Source organism: Mytilus californianus, unplaced genomic scaffold (genome assembly GCF_021869535.1).
Source record: "Mytilus californianus isolate M0D057914Y unplaced genomic scaffold, xbMytCali1.0.p SCAF_12, whole genome shotgun sequence".
NCBI classification, from domain to species: domain Eukaryota; kingdom Metazoa; phylum Mollusca; class Bivalvia; order Mytilida; family Mytilidae; genus Mytilus; species Mytilus californianus.
The window spans coordinates 12,788,613-12,810,378 of record NW_026262604.1 but is presented as its reverse complement, the minus strand read 5'-3'; the positions used below and the strand labels follow the sequence as shown (position 1 = coordinate 12,810,378).

The 21,766-nt window shown below is 34.0% G+C and overlaps 1 long non-coding RNA gene across 1 annotated transcript; it reads right to left on the bottom strand.

Moving 5' to 3' along the window:
* Window positions 1–226: 226 nt before the first annotated feature.
* LOC127721394 (uncharacterized) lies at window positions 227–16,546 on the bottom strand. The gene is made up of 3 exons (XR_007991207.1): window positions 16,085–16,546; window positions 1,039–1,273; window positions 227–556 (listed from the first exon to the last, which is right to left on the bottom strand). It is a non-coding gene; the product is annotated as an uncharacterized LOC127721394 (long non-coding RNA).
* Between the last annotated feature and the right edge of the window lie 5,220 nt (window positions 16,547–21,766).

Genomic DNA, 21,766 nt, shown 5'->3' with positions numbered 1-21,766 from the left:
ACATTATTTTTCATTAGTCACTCGTTTCATATGACTTTAAACTTGAGAATGTAATAATTTCAATGTTTAGTGAACCATGGAATAGGCCTAATACCATAGTAATTTCACATCATGTGGCCTTATTTTCATGTTGATAAGACCACAACGTCAATGTAAACAACCTAAAAAACTATTTGGACTGACAGACGAACAGACCATACAACATAATATCCATTACAATCATAAGTAAAATAACATGTAATTGGAATTAGCTGAAATGATTTTTTTTCAATTTATTGTTGGCTTTGCTTGTGAAAAGTTAAAAAACTTAATTTTGGTTTACATTCTTAGTAGACAATGTGTTCAAAGGGAAATAACTCACCATAACCATAAAACATCTATTTTCTATACATGTCCCAGTACAACTAATGATTTCTGACAAGATAATAAAGGCTCCTGTTCCTAGTAGCAAGTATGTTGCCAAAGGGAAAGTACTGTTCCCTAGCAGATTGATATAGGTATGCTTCTTGAACTTGATATATAACCCTAATGCTAGGAAAGCTGACTGGGCTGTCAGCTGGAAAAGAAATATAGAATATATCATGCATAAAAATACTATTGAATTTTAAAGAACATTTAATTAATTGACAGAACATGATAAAGAAAAGTTAGGAAACGGAATATTTTTGTAATTTGAAGTTAGCAATGTTAGCTGAAAAATTAGAAATAATTTTATATTAGGATCTTTTATCCTGTTAGCATGGTTATAAAATCTTACTAGCAACAGAATACAGTAAACAATGAAGGAAGAATTTCATTTAATTTGAACAAAGAACAAAGGGAGATTATTCAATTAACATGTATCTATATCTTCTCTTATGTCTTATATTATACATTTACAAATTCTATACTTTATATAGTTAGTTCTGAACATGCATATATAATATTTGCCAATGGATTATTCGATCTAAGCAACCAATAATCAATAAATCATTTAAATTGTAATATCTTTTTAAGTTGCCTTTTCTATAACTATAAACATATATATAATACACTTACCCAAAAGAAAAAGTTGAACACATAAAGGACGACTTTTAGGAAGTTTTTACCACACAGGTCCCTTTTTCTCCTATTATTTCCTCTAGCTGATTGTAAAATCCCAAAACTGATAGAATGTTAACTTCTGTTTAACCACTGTCTGCACACTGCACACTAACAATCTTTTGTTACTGATATCATTTGCAGCTTTTTCAAATTCAATCAGGCTATTTGTATTGATTCAGTTACCATCCATCTATTGTGAAAGAGAAAGAAAATATTACTATCAGAACAAAAAATGTCAATCTAATTAAAATATAGATCTCGGATTTCGTTATACTACGTTATACTTCATACGAAGATCTAACAAGTACCCTACAAGGTTTCACTTTTGTGACCTAATATAACGTAATATTTGACCCCAGAAAGTATTTATATCGACCAATCAGAATGCTCCTTATAAACGCGACCTAGGAACATGTTGAAGATGGCGACGTAGAAATGGAAAAACAACATAGAAAATGCATTAACTGAAATTTTGCCTTAGTACAAAGTGAAAGAATTGAAATTTGAGAAGAGAAAAATTTTGGAAATCAAAGATTGCATGGTCAGGCTTCCAACATGCTTCAAACGGGCTATGGAAAGAGTTTACATACCAGATATCTGCTACCCGATATGGCGATAATCAAGTCTGCATTCAAACTTAAAGGTAAATTCTCGAAAATAGAGTATTATTAAAGGTTGACATTTTTCTATCATTGGGCAACTTCTCGAGTGTTTATTAAAAAAAATATTTGTGGAGGATTCACAGTGTACTTTAAAAAAACATGACAATATCCTATCCCAGAAAATACATTGCAAGTCTTCATTCTCCTAATTCTCCTACCAAAAAATTATAATTTACAAAGTCAATGAAGATATTGGATCAGATAAATCTAAATTCATTGGAAATAGTATATAAATCATAATGTCATCTTATTAATGATATTCTACTGTGTACTTGCAAAGATATACATGTTTACTTATGCCAGCACATGCAGAAGAAGTTTTAATATCAGCATACTTTTTTTACTTCTGTCACACACTGATACATGTCGATATCATGTGGTGCTCCAGATAAGCGTTAGGGGAAATTTTCTGCCAAGAAAGAAATTAATTGTTCACTATAATTTCTTGGACTCGGCTACAGTGGGTCAGAATGATAATTAGTGTTTCAGTGTTCATTAAATATTAGTTTAATGCTTTGTGAGAAAAATAACTTCATCCTGTTTATGTACATATAAAAAAGAAGATGTGGTATGATTGCCAATAAGACAACTCTCCACAAGAGACCAAATGACACAGAAATTAACAACTATAGGTCACCGTACAGCCTTCAGCAATGAGCAAAGCCCATATCGCACAGTCAGAAAAACTAACGGCCTAATTTATGTACCAAAAAAATGAACGAATAACAAGTATGTAACACGTAAACAAACGACAACCACTGAATTACAGGCTCCTGACTTGGGACAGGCACATACATACAGAATGTGGCAGGGTTAAACAAGTTAGCGGGATCCCAACCCTCCCCCTAACCTGGGACAGTTGTGTAACAGTACAATATAAGAACGAACTATAAAAAACAGTTGAAAGAGGCAAAAAGTGTTACTTTAACCGTTCCAGAACAAATGGTAAAATTGCTGAATTTTTCGTTTCCATTCTCTAACTTTAGTTTGCCTCAACCAAATGTTATGAGACTTATACACAATACTTATTACCAAAAAAACTCAGATCAAGCACAAATTTGGGTAGCATCACTTTTACCGTTCTTCAGTTATGTCGCTTTATAACTTTATATGATCTGCAAGAGTGGGCATCATCTGTGTCCTATGGACACATTCCCCATTTATTGTAGTCTTTCATACTCAAATATTTAGCTTTAACTACATGATTGAGTAACTTTGCAGAGGTGGATTTAGAGGGGGAGCTCAAGGGGCTCAGGCCCCCTTTTTTGGAAAAATTTGGTTGTTTATATAGGGAATCACTGAAGCATGGCTGTACAGGCCCCCATTATGAAGAACATTTCTGGGTCCGCCACTGCTTTGTTTTTATTTGTAACATTACTAGTATAAATAATTTTGAAGACTTGATTAAGTAATTATGCTCTTGACTGATAGAATACTCTATCTTTAAATTCAACATGTCCAATACATATATACTTGATCAATATATAGAAGAACAAGACAGACGAGGCTATCTCTATCATAGTACATACATGTATGTTAAATTGTTCAGAAAACAACCAACCATCAAACAAAATCAATAGGTATCCTATAAGATTAATGTCTGGAAATGATGATGCTAAACAAAAAGTAAAAAATGTGAAATGAAATGAAATACAAGTTAAAAGATTTGTGTACAGATTCTGATAATTAATACATGTACGTACAAATTTGATTAGGGAATCCACACCTCAAGGACTAATCCCAAAAAGGATTACTCAAGGGCCAGTGTTTTTATTTCCCCAAAAAATGTTCAAAGATAAGAAGATGTGGATCCTAGAAATGGATTCACAGTGTAAATTTATAAATTTACTTTTAGATAACCTACATGTATATCTGTAAGTTACATTTATTTAAGGACAATAAAACATTCTGTCATTAACCAGAGGAACATATCAATTAAAATGTGTTTGAATAAACACTAGAAATAAGTAACAGGGTATGTACATGTAGGTAGGGAAACCCTAAACAAACATGCATGTACATTTTTTCTTCGTCTTTTAGTCTGGAAAAGCTATAGTAATAATTATTAAAGAAAAAAATTAAATGAGTTCCTCTGAAACGGATGTTAAATAATCTTAAATAAGCTTTATAATGAAGTCAGCATTGTTTTGAAATCAGAATATTCCATAAATATATTTAAATTGATATTTCAGGAGCAGACATTCTTCCCTGGTCTATATAGCTTCATTGAAAGGAATCAGACACAGAAAGTTTGGGGAAATGCAATTTAGAGTCACTGTGAATAATTCACACACATGTTAGACATAAAGAAATGGCCAGACACAGGCTCAGCTATAGAATCTGTATCAACTGGAAGCAACAGCATTTTCATCAGAAAACTAAAAAGGATGTGAAAAACATGAAACATGCATTTGGAAATGTTCAGCCGCCAAACAAATAGATATGCCAGGAAATGCAAATTGTTTGCTAATATAAATGTCAATGATGTCTGTACAAAAGCAAAGATATAAAAGACTTTTTCATTTATACATGTAACAGTCATATACCATACAGATTTAAGACCATCAGACAATCTTTAAATCTTTGGAAGCCACGGTACCTAGTCCAAGACATTCCATATTTTCAACTCGTTATGAAGACATATTTGACCAATCTGGTTTCCAATAGAAGTTTAAAAATAAGTTCTACATGTACATGACATGATGATCACCAGCAATGAAGGTGATATAGGATATAATATTCAAAGTAGAGAAGTATAAAGTGAATTTGAACCTCCCACCATAATAGCATTCTGCACATTTTGGATCACATATGGATCAAGCTGTTGTACTTGTGAACTAAAAGATTGTTGCTTGGTTGTTGTCAGGTACATTGTACATGTTGACAGTGCAATATGTTCATTAAATAAAATGCAGTTCAGAACAGTTATATTTTAGTAATAGATAGATTTCTTCTGTCTTTATTTGAACGGATACACCAGATAATTTAAAAAAAAAATTTCTGACAACTATGTCTGTTCTGGAACTGAAGACTAGTCTACCTTCACTTTTTGTATCTTCCTTGTTCATTTTCCTCCAGATAAATTAATGACTATCACCATGAGGCTTATAACATGTATAAGTAGGCTTATTCCTCCAAGGTCTCCAGTTATGTCCTGTCTGTGACAAAAGTTTCAGAATACAAGACATGCAAGACATGAAATGCTAATCGGACAACAACATTTACTATTTATATGAAGTTTTATATTTCAGAGGGTAGAAATCATGGATTTGTCATACTTAAAATCATAATCATGATAATGTATAAGGAATCCTTATGTTTAGAAGTTTCTGTCAAGACATATGTCCATTGTCCTTATTCCATTTTCATTGTTCAGTGCTCCTTAAAAAACTACATGTGTAGTGATTTTATCAAGTGAATTTGTGGTAAATTATAAGTAATACCATAACTATATTTGGTATACATGTATGGGATCAAAGGTTTACATGTGTTGTCAGACGGGGTTCAACTTGTCTCTCAATTTTTTGTCGAGCCCCGGGTTCTCACTAAGGCGAGTCCTGGACTCATCATAATCAGTCTGGACTCATCATTTTCAAAACTTGCGAGTCCCAAGATGCATGAAAATTGTAAAATGTTGTATCAACTGAGCACATACATGCATATGTATATCACCATTTTATCACAAAAGTTAAAAAATAATCTTAAATTTTGTGTAATTAGGGATAGCGATGCGTCGGCGTTAACTCACTTCTTAAAAGCTTAATATTGCAGAAGGTAGAAGATCTGGATGCTTCATACTTTGTATATAGATGCCTTATGATATGAAGTTTCCGTCTGTCATATGTCTATTGTCATTGACCTCATTTTCATGGTTCAGTGACTACTTGAAAAAAAAGTTCAGATTTTTTGTAATGTTAATTTCTCTCTTATTATGAGTAATTGGATAACTATGTTTGGTATGTGCGTACCTTGCAAGGTCCTAATGCCTGTCAGACAGTTTTCATTTGACCTCGACCTCGTTTCATGGATCAGTGAATAAGGTTAAGTTTTCATGGTCAAGTCCATATCTCAGATACTATAAGCAATAGGTCTACTATATTTGGCGTACATGTATGTAATGATTGTAAGGTGTACATGTCCAGCTGGCAGGTGTCATCTGAGACCTCATTTTCATAGTTCAGTGGTACTAGTTTAGTTTTTGTGTTCTGGTCTGTTTTTCTAATACTGTATGCAGTAGGTCAACTATATTTGGTGTATGGAAATATTTTACAATGTACATATTAGTCTGGCAGGTTTTATTTGACCTTGACCTAATTTTCATGGTTCATTGCTCAATGTTAAGTTTTTGTGTTTTGGTCTGTTTCTCTTAAACTTTAAGCAATATGTCAACTATATTTGGTGTAAGGAATGATTGTAAGGTGTATGTATGTCTGGTAGGTATCATCTGACCTTGACTTCATTTTCATGGTTCATTGGTCCATATGGAATTTCCATGGTTTGGTCTGTTTGTTTTATACTACAAGCAATAGGTCATCTATATTCTGTGTATGGAATGATTGTATTAAAGGTGTACATGTATTTCCGCCTGGGTTTATCTGACCTTGACCTCATTTTCTTGGATCATAAATGTTAATGTGATACTTGTAGTAAAACTTTATAAGTAGGACTATCAACATAAAATCAATGGTCAGTATAGTAGGCGAGACATTTCAGCGTGTGCACTCTTGTTTCAACTTATAAGTCTACAGATATCTAAATAAAAAATTAAGGTATACACATTAGGTAAAAATAAAATCAAACAAAAGACGGTGTTCATGTGACCCCAACCTCATTTTACCCATCAGTGATTAAGGTTATTTTTTTGTGCAAATTAATATATATTGTGGTTAATTCTATTTCTCAGATTCTACACAATGTATATAAAGCAGTAGGTCAAAGTTTACATATGAACAAGAAGAGATACTATACATGAAACGTTTGTATGTTAATGATGATGATGTTGATGATGATGATGATGATGGATAGCTGCTTACAGTCCAGTGGCAAATTAATATGCATATTCAGGACAAGAATATGTTTATATGATGTGAATAATGACCCTGCTTTGTAATAGACCGACAGCAACTAAAATAGCAAAAAATAATTAAATGACATCTAGAATGAAACCTACATGTATATATAAGGCTTCAATAGAAGGAAAGGCAATTGTCTATGCAATATGTCAAGCTCTAGTCTTTAATGTGTCTATAAAAGTAGTGAATAAATTCAGCAGAAATATCTTGTTCATTGTGTCTGTGATAATCATTCATGTACATGTACATCACATCACTGCATGAACAAAAATGTACCACATCTATTTTATATAGATCTGTCATATGCATTTAATACACAATTCTAAAAATAAAAAAATAAAAACTGTAGGCCATGCAACATGTACTACAAGTATACAACAGGGTTTATACTTGGTACAGGCACTTGAAATGTGATTGAATTTAATGAAATAGTTTTTGTGTCACCTGAGACCATTGTTGCAAAATGTGACACTTAGGGATTACAATCAGCATAATCGTGCAGCAGCATAAACTATTTGAATAAAGTTTGATATTTCAGAAGATGGATGACCTGGATGTTTTATACCTTGTACACAGATACATTTTTGTGTACCTTATATGTGTAGTCACTAAGTTTCTGTCCAACAAATGTCCATGGTCCTTGACCTAATTTTTATGGTTCAGTGACTGCTTGATTAAAAATTATGCTTTTTTTTCTCATTTGAAATTTTCACTTTACAAATGTATTATGGTCAATAAAATTGAGAATGGAAATGGGGAATGTGTCAAAGAGACAACAACCCGACCACAGAACAGAGTCTGTATGTCAGATTCTATAAGCAATAGGTCAACTATATTTGGTGTATAGAATAATTGTTAGATGTACATGTGCATTTTGGACTAGCAGTTTTCATCGAACCTTGACCTCTTTTTCATGGTTCAATCTTTAGTTGTTGTGGTTAAGTCTATTTCTCAAACTAGCAATTAGGCCTCTACATTTGGTGTATGGAATGATTTTAAGGTGAACATGTCCGACAAAGGCATTTTTTTCTGACCTTGACCTTTTTCATGATTTATTATTTATGATTTTGGTCTATTTTGCAGACACTTTGAAGCAATAGGGCCACTATATTCTGCATATGACTTCTGCAGCCCTTCTATGTCAAGTATATATTGATCTTAAAAAAAGACAGGTTATTGATAATTTAGTTTATTGCTTTCAAATTTAAAAATTTGATTAAAAGGTAAAAAAAGCTAGAATTTTCATTCTGGACTAAGGGAGCTACCATTCGATTTTTATGGTGGGGGTGGGGCTAGGATGAAAAATTTTGTTCTGCATTTTTTTTGTAGTTGTAATATCTGTCCTGCCTTTTTATTTTTCACTCTATTCGGTCCTGCCTTTTTTTAAAGTTTATCCTGACTTTTTTTTTTACCTAAATTGTCATCCTGAGGCCATAAAAAAGAATATGTTTGTTTGCCCTAACCCTATCTACCCATATAATAGCTGCCTACTCAAAATCTTTTATTGTCCTGATGTGAAAAAGTTTTTTTTTTAATCAGATAAGCATGAAGACTAAAAATCATCTGACACTTCAATTACTCTTTACCGAAAAAAAAAGAAAATGCCTACCTACCTACCCACTGTCTCTACCTTTGGGTAGGGTTTGGGCAAACCAAAATATTTTTAAGTGTGGCCTGACTTTTTTTTTTGCAAGTGTCTCATCCTGCCATTTTTTTACTCAAAACTCCTGTCCTGCCTATTTTTTTCAAATTTCATCCTAGCCCCCCCCCCCCCCCCCCTAAAAATCAAATGGTAGCTCCCTATATAACTTTTTCAAATTAACTTGGATTTTAATAAAACTCTACAGCTATCTCAATCATATATTGATCTTACAAAATGCAAGGTTATTTGGAAGTCAGTTTTATTGCTAGCTGAAAATGTAAGGATTCATTTAAAAGGTAAAAAAGCAAGAATTTTCAGTTCGAGCTAAATTCACAGCTATCTAAATCATATATTATATTACAAAATGCCTGGTTATTAGTCCCCTACCGTCAAAGTCGAAGGGGACTTTAGGTTTGCACTCCGTCAGTCTGGCAAATCAGTTTTCCACACTTTTTTTCTTCGTGCTTGAAGATATTGATTTGATTTTTGGTGTATTGTTTTATCATGACAAGTTACAGATCAAGTTTGAATTTTATTTATCTATTATAATGTCAATGATAGACTAGGATTGGTTTTTTGTATATATGTATCTGCTACAGCATGGGAATTGTATAGGAAATACACATGTATTTAAATATATAGCCTACTACCTAAGATTTTTTTCTTACTAGACACAAAATAAAAGAGCCCCCCCCCCCCCCTGACAGTTCACAAAAATTCGTACAGTAAGGCACCTCTCTGGTAGACTCGACCAACTGAGCTAAAAAAAAAATCACTAGAGCAGCTAATAGAGGACATTTTTTTTTATTTGTATGCAAGCCGAGGGGGGTGCTTGTGGCGCTAAACATATATATGTATGGTTTATCAACGCTTAGACTTTTTACATGTCCAATTCTAACTATGCATAGTTTGCACCCCCTTATCAAAATCCTTGATCCACGTCTGGCAGAGGGAAGCAGTCAGGGGCGGATGCCATTTATAAAAGGGGGGAGGGGTTCCTAACCCAGGATAAAGAGGGGGGTTCCAACTATATGTCCCCATTCAAATGCATTGATCGTCAAAAAAAAGGGGGGTTCCAACCCCCGGAATCCCCCCCCCCCCTTTTGGATCCGCCACTGGCAGTGCTATAGTGTACAGTTTAACAGTGTTTACTGTATTCTTTAATTTCCACGATTACGATCCGACCTCAAGTCATAAAGCATATGAGGCACATCTGAAAACTTTGACAAACGTCACATGTTTCAAATATTCATGGCTATAGTTACAATATGACGACGAAAGAGATTTAAAAACTATTTCCAAACGATTAACAATCGAAGCGATAAATTTTAAGTCCCATTGTTTTTATTTTTGGATACCCTCGGGACCTTTCAATGAACCTCATTCAAGTAAATATGTTCCGCGTGCGTTGTTCAGATTGGATAACTAGAATTCTGATTGGTTGAAAAAGTCACATGCAAAATCCTTCAGAAGTGAAACCTTATGCGGGTAGTTGTTAGATCTTCGTATGTAGTATAACGTAGTATAACGAAATCCGAGATCTATATTTTAATTAGATTGCTATTGATTTTGTTTGATGGTTGGTTGTTTTCTGAACAATTTAACATACATGTATGTACTATGATAGAGATAGCCTCGTCTGTCTTGTTCTTCTATATATTGATCAAGTATATATGTATTGGACATGTTGAATTTAAAGATAGAGTATTCTATCAGTCAAGAGCATAATTACTTAATCAAGTCTTCAAAATTATTTATACTAGTAATGTTACAAATAAAAACAAAGCAGTGGCGGACCCAGAAATGTTCTTCATAATGGGGGCCTGTACAGCCATGCTTCAGTGATTCCCTATATAAACAACCAAATTTTTCCAAAAAAGGGGGCCTGAGCCCCTTGAGCTCCCCCTCTAAATCCACCTCTGCAAAGTTACTCAATCATGTAGTTAAAGCTAAATATTTGAGTATGAAAGACTACAATAAATGGGGAATGTGTCCATAGGACACAGATGATGCCCACTCTTGCAGATCATATAAAGTTATAAAGCGACATAACTGAAGAACGGTAAAAGTGATGCTACCCAAATTTGTGCTTGATCTGAGTTTTTTTGGTAATAAGTATTGTGTATAAGTTTCATAACATTTGGTTGAGGCAAACTAAAGTTAGAGAATGGAAACGAAAAATTCAGCAATTTTACCATTTGTTCTGGAACGGTTAAAGTAACACTTTTTGCCTCTTTCAACTGTTTTTTATAGTTCGTTCTTATATTGTACTGTTACACAACTGTCCCAGGTTAGGGGGAGGGTTGGGATCCCGCTAACTTGTTTAACCCTGCCACATTCTGTATGTATGTGCCTGTCCCAAGTCAGGAGCCTGTAATTCAGTGGTTGTCGTTTGTTTACGTGTTACATACTTGTTATTCGTTCATTTTTTTGGTACATAAATTAGGCCGTTAGTTTTTCTGACTGTGCGATATGGGCTTTGCTCATTGCTGAAGGCTGTACGGTGACCTATAGTTGTTAATTTCTGTGTCATTTGGTCTCTTGTGGAGAGTTGTCTTATTGGCAATCATACCACATCTTCTTTTTTATATGTACATAAACAGGATGAAGTTATTTTTCTCACAAAGCATTAAACTAATATTTAATGAACACTGAAACACTAATTATCATTCTGACCCACTGTAGCCGAGTCCAAGAAATTATAGTGAACAATTAATTTCTTTCTTGGCAGAAAATTTCCCCTAACGCTTATCTGGAGCACCACATGATATCGACATGTATCAGTGTGTGACAGAAGTAAAAAAAGTATGCTGATATTAAAACTTCTTCTGCATGTGCTGGCATAAGTAAACATGTATATCTTTGCAAGTACACAGTAGAATATCATTAATAAGATGACATTATGATTTATATACTATTTCCAATGAATTTAGATTTATCTGATCCCATATCTTCATTGACTTTGTAAATTATAATTTTTTGGTAGGAGAATTAGGAGAATGAAGACTTGCAATGTATTTTCTGGGATAGGATATTGTCATGTTTTTTTTAAAGTACACTGTGAATCCTCCACAAATATTTTTTTTAATAAACACTCGAGAAGTTGCCCAATGATAGAAAAATGTCAACCTTTAATAATACTCTATTTTCGAGAATTTACCTTTAAGTTTGAATGCAGACTTGATTATCGCCATATCGGGTAGCAGATATCTGGTATGTAAACTCTTTCCATAGCCCGTTTGAAGCATGTTGGAAGCCTGACCATGCAATCTTTGATTTCCAAAATTTTTCTCTTCTCAAATTCTTTCACTTTGTACTAAGGCAAAATTTCAGTAAATGCATTTTCTATGTTGTTTTTCCATTTCTACGTCGCCATCTTCAACATGTTCCTAGGTCGCGTTTATAAGGAGCATTCTGATTGGTCGATATAAATACTTTCTGGGGTCAAATATTACGTTATATAAGGTCACAAAAGTGAAACCTTGTAGGGTACTTGTTAGATCTTCGTATGAAGTATAACGTAGTATAACGAAATCCGAGATCTATATTTTAATTAGATTGAAAAAATGTCCACAGATATACTGCACTTAAAGTTAACTTTAGTTACTTTCCTGAAAAAACCAATTAGATAATTTCACATAATCTTTACTTTATGACTTTATAAAGTTTTTTCTATCACATGAATAAGTAATTATAATTTAATGCATATAATAAACGTAATTAACTGCAGTCAGGGGCGTAGCTGCCGTTAGGCACTTTAGGCACGTGCCTACACATAATTTTTTCACAAATAATTTTTTTATTAAAAAAAGTAATAAACAATGTTATCTGTAGATGCATGTGAATTCGTCAAAACTCTTTAATTATCGAATGTCATGCGTACACTAGTCTATCATCCTTATTGAATCAGTGGCGTATTGGAACTGTATGTCATTATATTCCACCTAATATAGAAACTATAAACTAGAACTTTGGTTCAGATAATTCACTCCAATCAACAAATACTTGAATGAACCTCAACTTACATAAATGATTTTTTTTAATTAGTTGTTGTTGGCCCAAGTTCAATCTGATGCCTAGTGAAGAGAGAAAGAATGCCACACTCTCTGCACGTTAAGACAATTGAAACAACTTTTTGAGGGGTTAGTAGGTTGTCTACTGAAAGGCAAATTTCTGTTCCTATTTAATAAACCCTCATTTTCCAATGCATGGCATTTCCAAATTTCCAGACCTTCATCCTGGACGACCTCTTTCTGTTTTAGTCCTGAACATGCATGAATTATTTGCCACTGGACGTATATCAATCAATCAATCAATCAATCAATCAATCAACTAGCTTTCAGTAACTTCGAGTACTCTCAGATCTACATGTAATGACGATAATTATTCAAATTCCTAAGCAGGTAGGGATTTTACAGTACAGGATATTAGAAAATATGAATTTCTTGAATTTTGTTAGACACCGGTAGTATGAACAGAACAGAACTTCTGCATGACGTATTGACTGTGTGTGTGTATGTGTTTGTGTGGCCGGGGGAGGGTGAAGGTTTAAGAATCAAAATATGAATGGTCGATGCGCCGTATTCCAAAAGTTAGTATTATTATGTAGTAGTCTCAGTGTTTACGTGCCTATTTTTTTTTTTTAATGAAGGATCGTCAATATGTACTATCAATTGACGTATACATCAATTATACTCAATCAGAAACAGCTTGTGCTGCTTAATAAAGGACTACGCTGATCCACGCTGGGCAATGCATATTGGAAATATTGTTTTTTTTTACATTTCCAATTGTACTGCCGGTTAATTCATCAGTCAGATGTAATTGTAGAATTATGTTTATTTTTTTCGACATTATTTTCATGTATATTATCATGATAAAATGACCGTTTTTTTATGTTTTTTTGTACACAAAATTTTGCAACTTAAATGCTGAAAACCGTTTTCCGTCGGAGGGCTACGCCCCCAGAACCCCTTACCAGGGGCCTTATGGGGCCCCAGACCCCCTGCCGCAATTTGTGCCTACAGTTTATTGGATACCTAGCTACGCCCCTGGCAGTTGTCTGGCTATGCTTCATCTCACAATATATTGTGTATACATATACACCTGGTGATACCCACCCAGATACATTATTCACATATACGACCATGCAAGACCCTCATGGATAACCAGGGTCAGTAAAAAAAAACATGTCATTCACAATATAAAAACCATACAATAATTTCTGTATTAACAGTATTTGAAATGTTATACAACAGTTTAACCAGGTATTTAAAATCTTAACCCTGTGGTTTTTAGATACAATCCAAATGGACTTTGATGTTGATATTTAAATGTCTTCTTACTTTTTGTGTCATTAAGTTGCTGTCTCATTGATATATTATACCCTTTATCTCCATTATTCAACTTTTTATCATGGTAAGCAAAGGTATTAAGGCTATGTTAAATTACTGAAAGAACTTATATGTATGGGCTTTGCTCATTGTTAAAGGTCGTAAGGTGACCCGTAGCTGTTAATTTCTGTGTCATTTGGTCTCTTGTGGCTCGTTTCTCATTGGCAATCGTACCACATCTTCTTTTTCATATTATGCAAGATAATGCCTGGTTTCCCCTTTGATTTGTTCAAATCTTCAAATATTAATGTAAACATAAAGTAACCAGATGCTCCGCAGGGTGCAGCTTTATACGACTGCAGAGGTCGAACCCTGAACAGTTGGTACAAGTATGGACACAACATTCAAGCTTGATACAGCTCTGAATTTGGATTGTGATTAAATAGTTGACACAGCATAGGTTTCTGGTAGTCTAATGAACTTGAAAAATTTATTTGCTTTTGAGTAATACACTATGCTGTTGAATATTAATCCCCTAAAAAAAAAAATTTTAAGGAAATCTGAAATGAGAAAAATTGTACCCCCTACCCCCCCCCCCCCCCCCCCCCCCCCCCCCCTACTAAGCTAAAATTTCAAAGTTATTAGACCATGACTGAGGGGGCGGGGTCAAATAATCTCCATGGAAATGAGATATGCCAATGCTTATACAACTGCATACCAATAATCATTAACTTACCACTAGTGGTTCCCCATAAAATGACCTAATCACAAACTAATACATGAAAACTAAGCAAAGTTTCAAAGTCAATAGACCATGACTGAGGGGGTGAGGCCAAATAATCTCCATGGTAATGAGATGTGCCAATACCAATACAACTGCATACCAAATATCTTTGACTTACCACTAGTGGTTCACCATAAACTAGACATAATCACAAACTAATACATTGTTGACGCCGCCAACGCCGGAAACAGTAACTTATGTCTCGCTTTTTGACTCCGTCAAGCGAGACAAAAATCAATTTGAAAGTGATTTTTTTCTCAAGAAACCTTTTTGATGAGTGACAAAATTATTGTATTGAAAGGTGACTTTAATAAAATGTTTTTAACAATAACTACTCATTTAATAAATACATCATGAAATATAAAAATATAAAATGACATAGTCATGGTTAAAATTAATATAAATGAATAGTATTACTTCTAAAAAAAAAATTACAGCTTATCATCTCAAGACAATCATCATTTCTTAATACATAATTTTCAAACAGTGTAAGGGAGGTAATCAAACATATATATAAAACAGTATTCTTTAAATTTGAATTGGATTACCTCCCTAACACAGCTTTTAAATTGTCTAAATTGTCCTTTAACCAGAAAAACACGTGTTTTCCCCCCTTTTTTTGGCCCCTAATTGCTAAATGATTTAAGCCATAACCCCCAATAACTATCCCTTTGTAGTATGGAAACTTGTGGTATAATTTCAGAGAGATTTATACACTTAAACACAAGTTATTGACTGTAAACTACAAGAAGTTATTGTCTGGAAACTAGAAAAATGCTTGTTTTTGGCCCTTTTATGGCCCCTAATTCTTGCATGAATGGGACAATAATGCCCAAACTCAATCTAAGTCTTCCTTTTGTGATATGGAACTTTGTGGTACAATATAAGAGAGATCTATACACTTACACACAAGTTATTGTCCAGAAACTACAAAAATGCTTGTTTTTGGCCCCTTTTGGGCCCTTCATTCTTAACTGTTGACACCATAGACCGCAAAATGAATTTAAACCTTTTACTTGTGGTATTAAACATTATGGTACAATTTCAGAGCAATTGAAATACTTATACACAAGTTATTATCCTGAAAGTAGAAAAATGCTTGTTTTGGGGCCTTTTTGGGCCTATAATTACTTAACCGGTGGGACCATCAACCCCAAAATCAATCCAATATTTATCATGTGTGCCTAAAGACTACATCAGGTGCCATTTAACTAGGTGCCAATTTGACTAGGTGCTGATTTGACTATACCGGGTGCCGATTTGACCGGATACTGATTTGACTAGAACTCTGACCAATGAGCTGTTGAATACCATAAATGGGCTGTCGACATTTGATCAAGCTTCCGTCGTAAATATTGGTCACAGTGTAATTAACCAGATTGTTTTGGGGCCAGATTGATTTTGGGCCAGAACAACCTGATACCCTAGTACTGATACCCTAGTACTTTACCAGTATATAATAGAACATTAGTAAGTTAATCTGTTTATATCTAGTTTTAACCATTTACCCCCCAGAAGATATATCCTGTCATTCCTGTTGTCTAGTGTTCATTGTACTTCTTCTTCTATATTTTTCGGATAATCTGCAGTTGAAATTTCCATAACACAGATATACTGTGCGGGTGTGTCAACCAGTACACGCCAAGTTAAAAATAAACAAAAACTTGTGTATTTACAGGAACAAAATCAAATAAAATTATGTGAGTTTGCAACAACTGTACAGGGTTAAAATCAGGTATCAATAGTTACACCAGGAACTGCCACACACAGACCCGGAAGGCGTCTGTTGTGGGGGCTTGGATGGCACTTTCAGGTAATTGGTTCCAGTCAAAAATTTGTTCTGGGGATGAAACTGTATTTATAGGCATCCGTTGAAGTCCTGACTCTGTGCCTGTGGTATTGTCTGGTTGTTACAGTTGGTCTCCTGATGTAATCTGGGATAATGACTGATGCTTCTCCATGCAGGATCTTATATACAGGTGCGTAGCTACGTTTACGTCAAAACGCCAGGGCGTACACATGAATTTTGGAGAAAAAATATTTTAATCTAAATAAATTAAAAGATCTGGCTAAAAGCACATGAGCCTTGTAGTTCTTTCTCCACTGACTTGTAATTGAAGATAACAGTCGGAAGAAATTTACTTTTTAATCAAATGGTATCATATTTATTTGTTCGTTTTCTGTCAAAATTTGAATCTACTGTGAATTATCCTCCCTTTCTTATAGTTTAAAGCAATTCATTATCTGCTGATATACGATATGCAGTTTTGTCGAGCCTGCGAGACATTCCGTAATCGGCGTTGGCGTCGTCAATATTTATGTTCAGCCTGTGGTTAAATTTTTTTTAAAACATCAATGAATTTGTAAAACCTTTATGAAATTTTACAGAATATAGGCAGAAACATTTTTATGATCAAAAGAGTATCCAGAGCATAATTATGAAAATTTACTTTTAATTTTTCCGCATTTTACTGAAAAGAACATTGTTTTTATTAGTTAACAAGTAGATACTGTTTGTTACGCATCAATTACTTTGTCAAAACTTCATCGAATTTTATGTAAAAATGTTAACACCAACTGTACGATTTTTTTTTTTTGCACCAGATGCGCATTTCGACAATTAATGTCTCATCAGTGATGCTCGAGGCCGAAATATTTGAAAATCCAAAACCTAATAAAAACATTGGAAGAGCTGATCAAAACAAAACGTACATAAAGTATAGCTAATTCCGGACAAAGAATCAGAGCTTTGCATGGGGGAGATATAGTCCTTTATTTTTAAATGATTTCAAAACTTTTACAACAGTCAGCAAATTTCTGTCTAAAATTTTTTTTTTCATTTTTCAGTATTTTACCATTTTTTGGAGCAATTAGCAAGACGGTCTTGAATTAGATATTTTTCACCTGCTACATTAATTTTGTAAACTTTCATAGATTGTTATGAAACTTGGACAGAAGCTTATCTTCCAAGATCAAGAAAAACATTTAAAGAAAAGTTTGATTTCTTTTAAATCCTGTATTTGACTGATAAATGGATTCACTTTTTATAGTTTAACCGACAGCAGCAATCCCAGGCGAAACACAGGATTCCACGGAACCCTTTGAGTATGTTTATATCACACATGACCATCTATGAAGATTTATTATTGTATGTACTTGTCCATTAACGAAATTTGCGCATAAAAGGGGAGAAAACTAGATTAAGTCATAATAATCAAAAGAACGACACCATTGAAAATGTAGACTTGCTTTTTTTATATTTCGAAAGGTTTGGATCTTTGGTCGATTGATTGTTTTACCCAACATCTCCTTTTAAACATATTTCATAGTAACAACTATTGGCCATTAGATTCAAAATCAACACACTGAATAAATTATACATGAAAAAATCTAGAAAATAGACTTTAAAGTACTAGTATGTTGCTATTGATGAGTTTTAATGACAGAAATAGTATCTCTCTCTTAATAAATCGTTAGCTTCCGTCGGACCCCTGCTGGGAGGTCCCTTGCCCTGTACCCGCTGGGGACCCTCAAACCCCTCGCCGAGGTTCGGGCGTACACTTAAAAATGGCTTAGCTACGCCACTGATATAGGAGTATAAGCCTTGCTCCTTGTCTGCGTGTTGCTAGTGTTGGCCAGCCAAGTGTCTGTAGGATGTTGGTTACAGTACCTGGTTCCCGAGAATAGGTTGTTGTAGATCTAGTCGGTTGAATTATGTAATGACAAAGCATACAATATTTGGATACTTAAATTGTAAATAAAATTTAGCTTCTGTTTATCTATCTTGATAGTAATTTGTGTTGTCATCTATCTAAAGCACGTGAATAAAGTAAAATCACACAACAATATTGCACTTTGGATGAGTTTGGTAAAGTCACGACAACAACCTAACTTCCGGTTGGTTTTGTTTAATAAACAGAAGTACTCCAGTTGCTCCGTTCGATAGCCAACGGTCAGAGATATTTTGAATGAGGAAGGTTTTATTTTGGGAAACTATTATAATAACAGTTTTATTTAACATTCAAATACCAAACCTGTTTTCGTAAATTAGAACATTCTTAAAACTTATATCTGTTATGATTATTTAAAAGAAAAATCTATATGTAATATGAATTGTAACTGAACCTTGTGAAAACACTAGCTGTTTATTCTAAACTAAAGATAATGTTATTTATAGCGGGGAAATCGTGTCATTCTATAATGGGCATAAAATATGACTTGTACTCAGAGGCGTATTAAGTGGGGGACAGGGGTCCCGGTCCCTTTGTAGGAAAATTCGTTTGACTAACTAAGTTATTTAGGGGTCAGTGAAGCATGACTGGAGTGGGACCCCTCTTGGCCACTACCACCCCCTTTATCAAAATTTCTGGATCTTCACTGGTACTGCATACATACTTTTATCATCGGTACTTTATATTTTTCTCCTTTGCTTTGTTTTTACTTTTATATTCCGGCTCTGCGCTCAATTTAACTGTGCTTTTTTCAGTGTTGCTATCATGAGCACTGTGACATCTGGTTTCACTTAATAATGCTTTCACATTGATATGCATTTTATTTTATTTGCATGTCTTAAATTGTTTACATGAATTGTATACGCCTTTTATTTGTTCGTTGGTAAAAAGCTGTACAGAGCTTACATTATTATAGGTTTATAATGTACCAAATTTTATTTTTCTCAACCTTGTTATGTTTTATAGTCTCACTTATGGGTACTGATTGGTCATCCCTAATGACCGACTTGTTTTGTATTTCTGTGAAGCAGAATTCCTACAAAACATTTCAAAGATAATAAATTGCTTCGCCGAGCGCAGCTAGATACGACCGCGGAGGTCTTACCATGAACAGTTGGGGCAAAAATGGACACAATATTCGCGCTTGGGTCTGAATATGGATTGTAATTAAATATTTGACACATAATAGGATTCTGACAGAGAATAACTGTAGTCAAGGAACTTAGAATTGGTTGTATGTTTCAATTTATATTAATTTTTTTGGCTTATATGCTATACACTATGCTGTTGCGAATTGACCCCCCTACCCAAAAAAATACACCCCTTAAGCTTTCTGTTGCGTATTGACCCCTCATTTTTTTTTTGCTCTTGTGCAATACACTATTATGCTGTTGTTTATTGACACCTCCCCTTTTTTTTGGCAAAAATAAATTATATTTAAAGAAAATGTCTTTTTAATTACTGAAATTTCTGTAATTAAAAATTTAAAATTTAAAATTCCAAATAGAATTTGCAACCATAATTACCCATTTAAATACATCCTAAAATTCTTTTTTAAAACAGTTAGTTCTCTCTTGATGGCTGTATTTTTGATATTTTCACCTGTTATGTCTGTTTGATTTGTTCACACATCGTTGTCAATATAATGGAATTTGATGTGACTGTCATACAAGTGAGAGGTTTAGCTAGTTAAAAAAGCAGGCTCAATCCACCATTTTCTACATAAGAAAGTGCCTGTACCAAGTCAGAATATGATAGTTGTTATCCATTCATTTCATGTGTTTGAGCTTTTGATTTTGCCATTTGATTAGGGACTTTCCGTTTTGAATTTTTCTCAAGAGTTTAGTATTTTTGTGATTTTACTTTTTTCTAAAAACAAATTGGCAGCAAATCACCTCAAGACAATACATTTCGTTATACATGATTTAAAAGTAGTGTAAGGGATGTAATTCAAACGTAACATTCATGTACTTAAATAAGTAATAGTCCATCAAACATTGCACCCCAGTTCTATTGTTATACTTCATAGTTTCTATTTCTGAAACAAGTGTAAATTGAATAGATCTATTGTTACGAATAACAATGGATTTTGACCACAGGGTGTGACGAGCGGGGTTTCTGGAAACCCCTGCTTCTACATCCCGAAAACAAAGTCCATTGTTATTCATTACAATAGAAATTGATTATTCTTTAAATAGCATGCACATAAGAAAGTACTAATAGTGTTCACTACAAGTTGTTTCAAGATAATAAAAAAACACATTTTAGGAAATTCCAATAGCGAAAAAAATATTAAGTATCTATTTTGAATAAAAAAAAATCCTTTAAGGGAAAAATAATTTGATTGATAGCATTGAAAACTAAATAAAATTGTTCGCGTTTGTTCGAGAAAAAAATTCTGACTCCGACAAAAAACCATACCCCCCCCCCCCCCCCCTTGAAATGGTTGCTCCCTAAATACTCCTTTGCTTGAAGGTAACAGTTTTGATCCCAGTCATGTCTCTATTCTAAAGCATTGATCTTTAAAAAAAACGGGGATTCTAACTCCCGGACCCCCCTGGATTGCCCCAAAAAAGGGAGTCCGAATATGAATGTTTGTTTATTCTCGAGAAGGTGGGGGGGGCTTCTTTTTTTTTTATAAAATCGTTACATAAAAAATACTTTTATGATTACCTTCATTAAACTGATACAGGTAAGTACTTTGGGTTATAATATTGCCTTTATATATCTTTAGTCTCTTCTACCAAATCCAACGCTTGACTCAAAATGTCGTCCGTCTTATACCCGTCCATATTGACAACTGCATACAAGGAGCATGATGTATTTTTTTTTGTAACAAGAATGCACGAAACGGTCAACCTTGAACCGCTGATCCATATTAGCACCAGGATTTAACGGGAATATGCAAAACAGCAACTTTGACATTTGTAAAAACTACTCACTTGTCAAAGTTTGAAGAACATAGCCAAAGTAAGGTTACTAGTGGGGTTTCATGTAAAAAAAAATGTTTTTCTTATAAATCGTGGTTTGATTTTGTCAATAAATATGCTATCCGTTCTTTTTCATTAAATAATCAATGTTAACAAATATAGGGTTTAACATTGGGTGTAAGTTAGTTATACACCTCGGGATACGGCGTGTCTGGATAAGAAACCCCTCCGGCCTCCGACCGTCGGGGTTTCTTATCCAGACACACCTATCCCTCGGTGTATAACTATTACGGAAATCATTGTTTTCCCCCTTTTTTGCCCCTAATTCCTAATTGGTTTAAGCTATCACCCTCAAAAGCCAATCCTAACCATCCTTTTGATGAATGGAAAATCGTGGTATAATTTCAGAGAGATCCATACAATGTTCCACAAGTTATTGTCTGGAAACTAGAAAAATGTTTTTTTGTGCCCCTTTTTGCCTCCTTAAATCCCTAAACTGTTGGGACCACAACTCCTTAAATCAACCCCA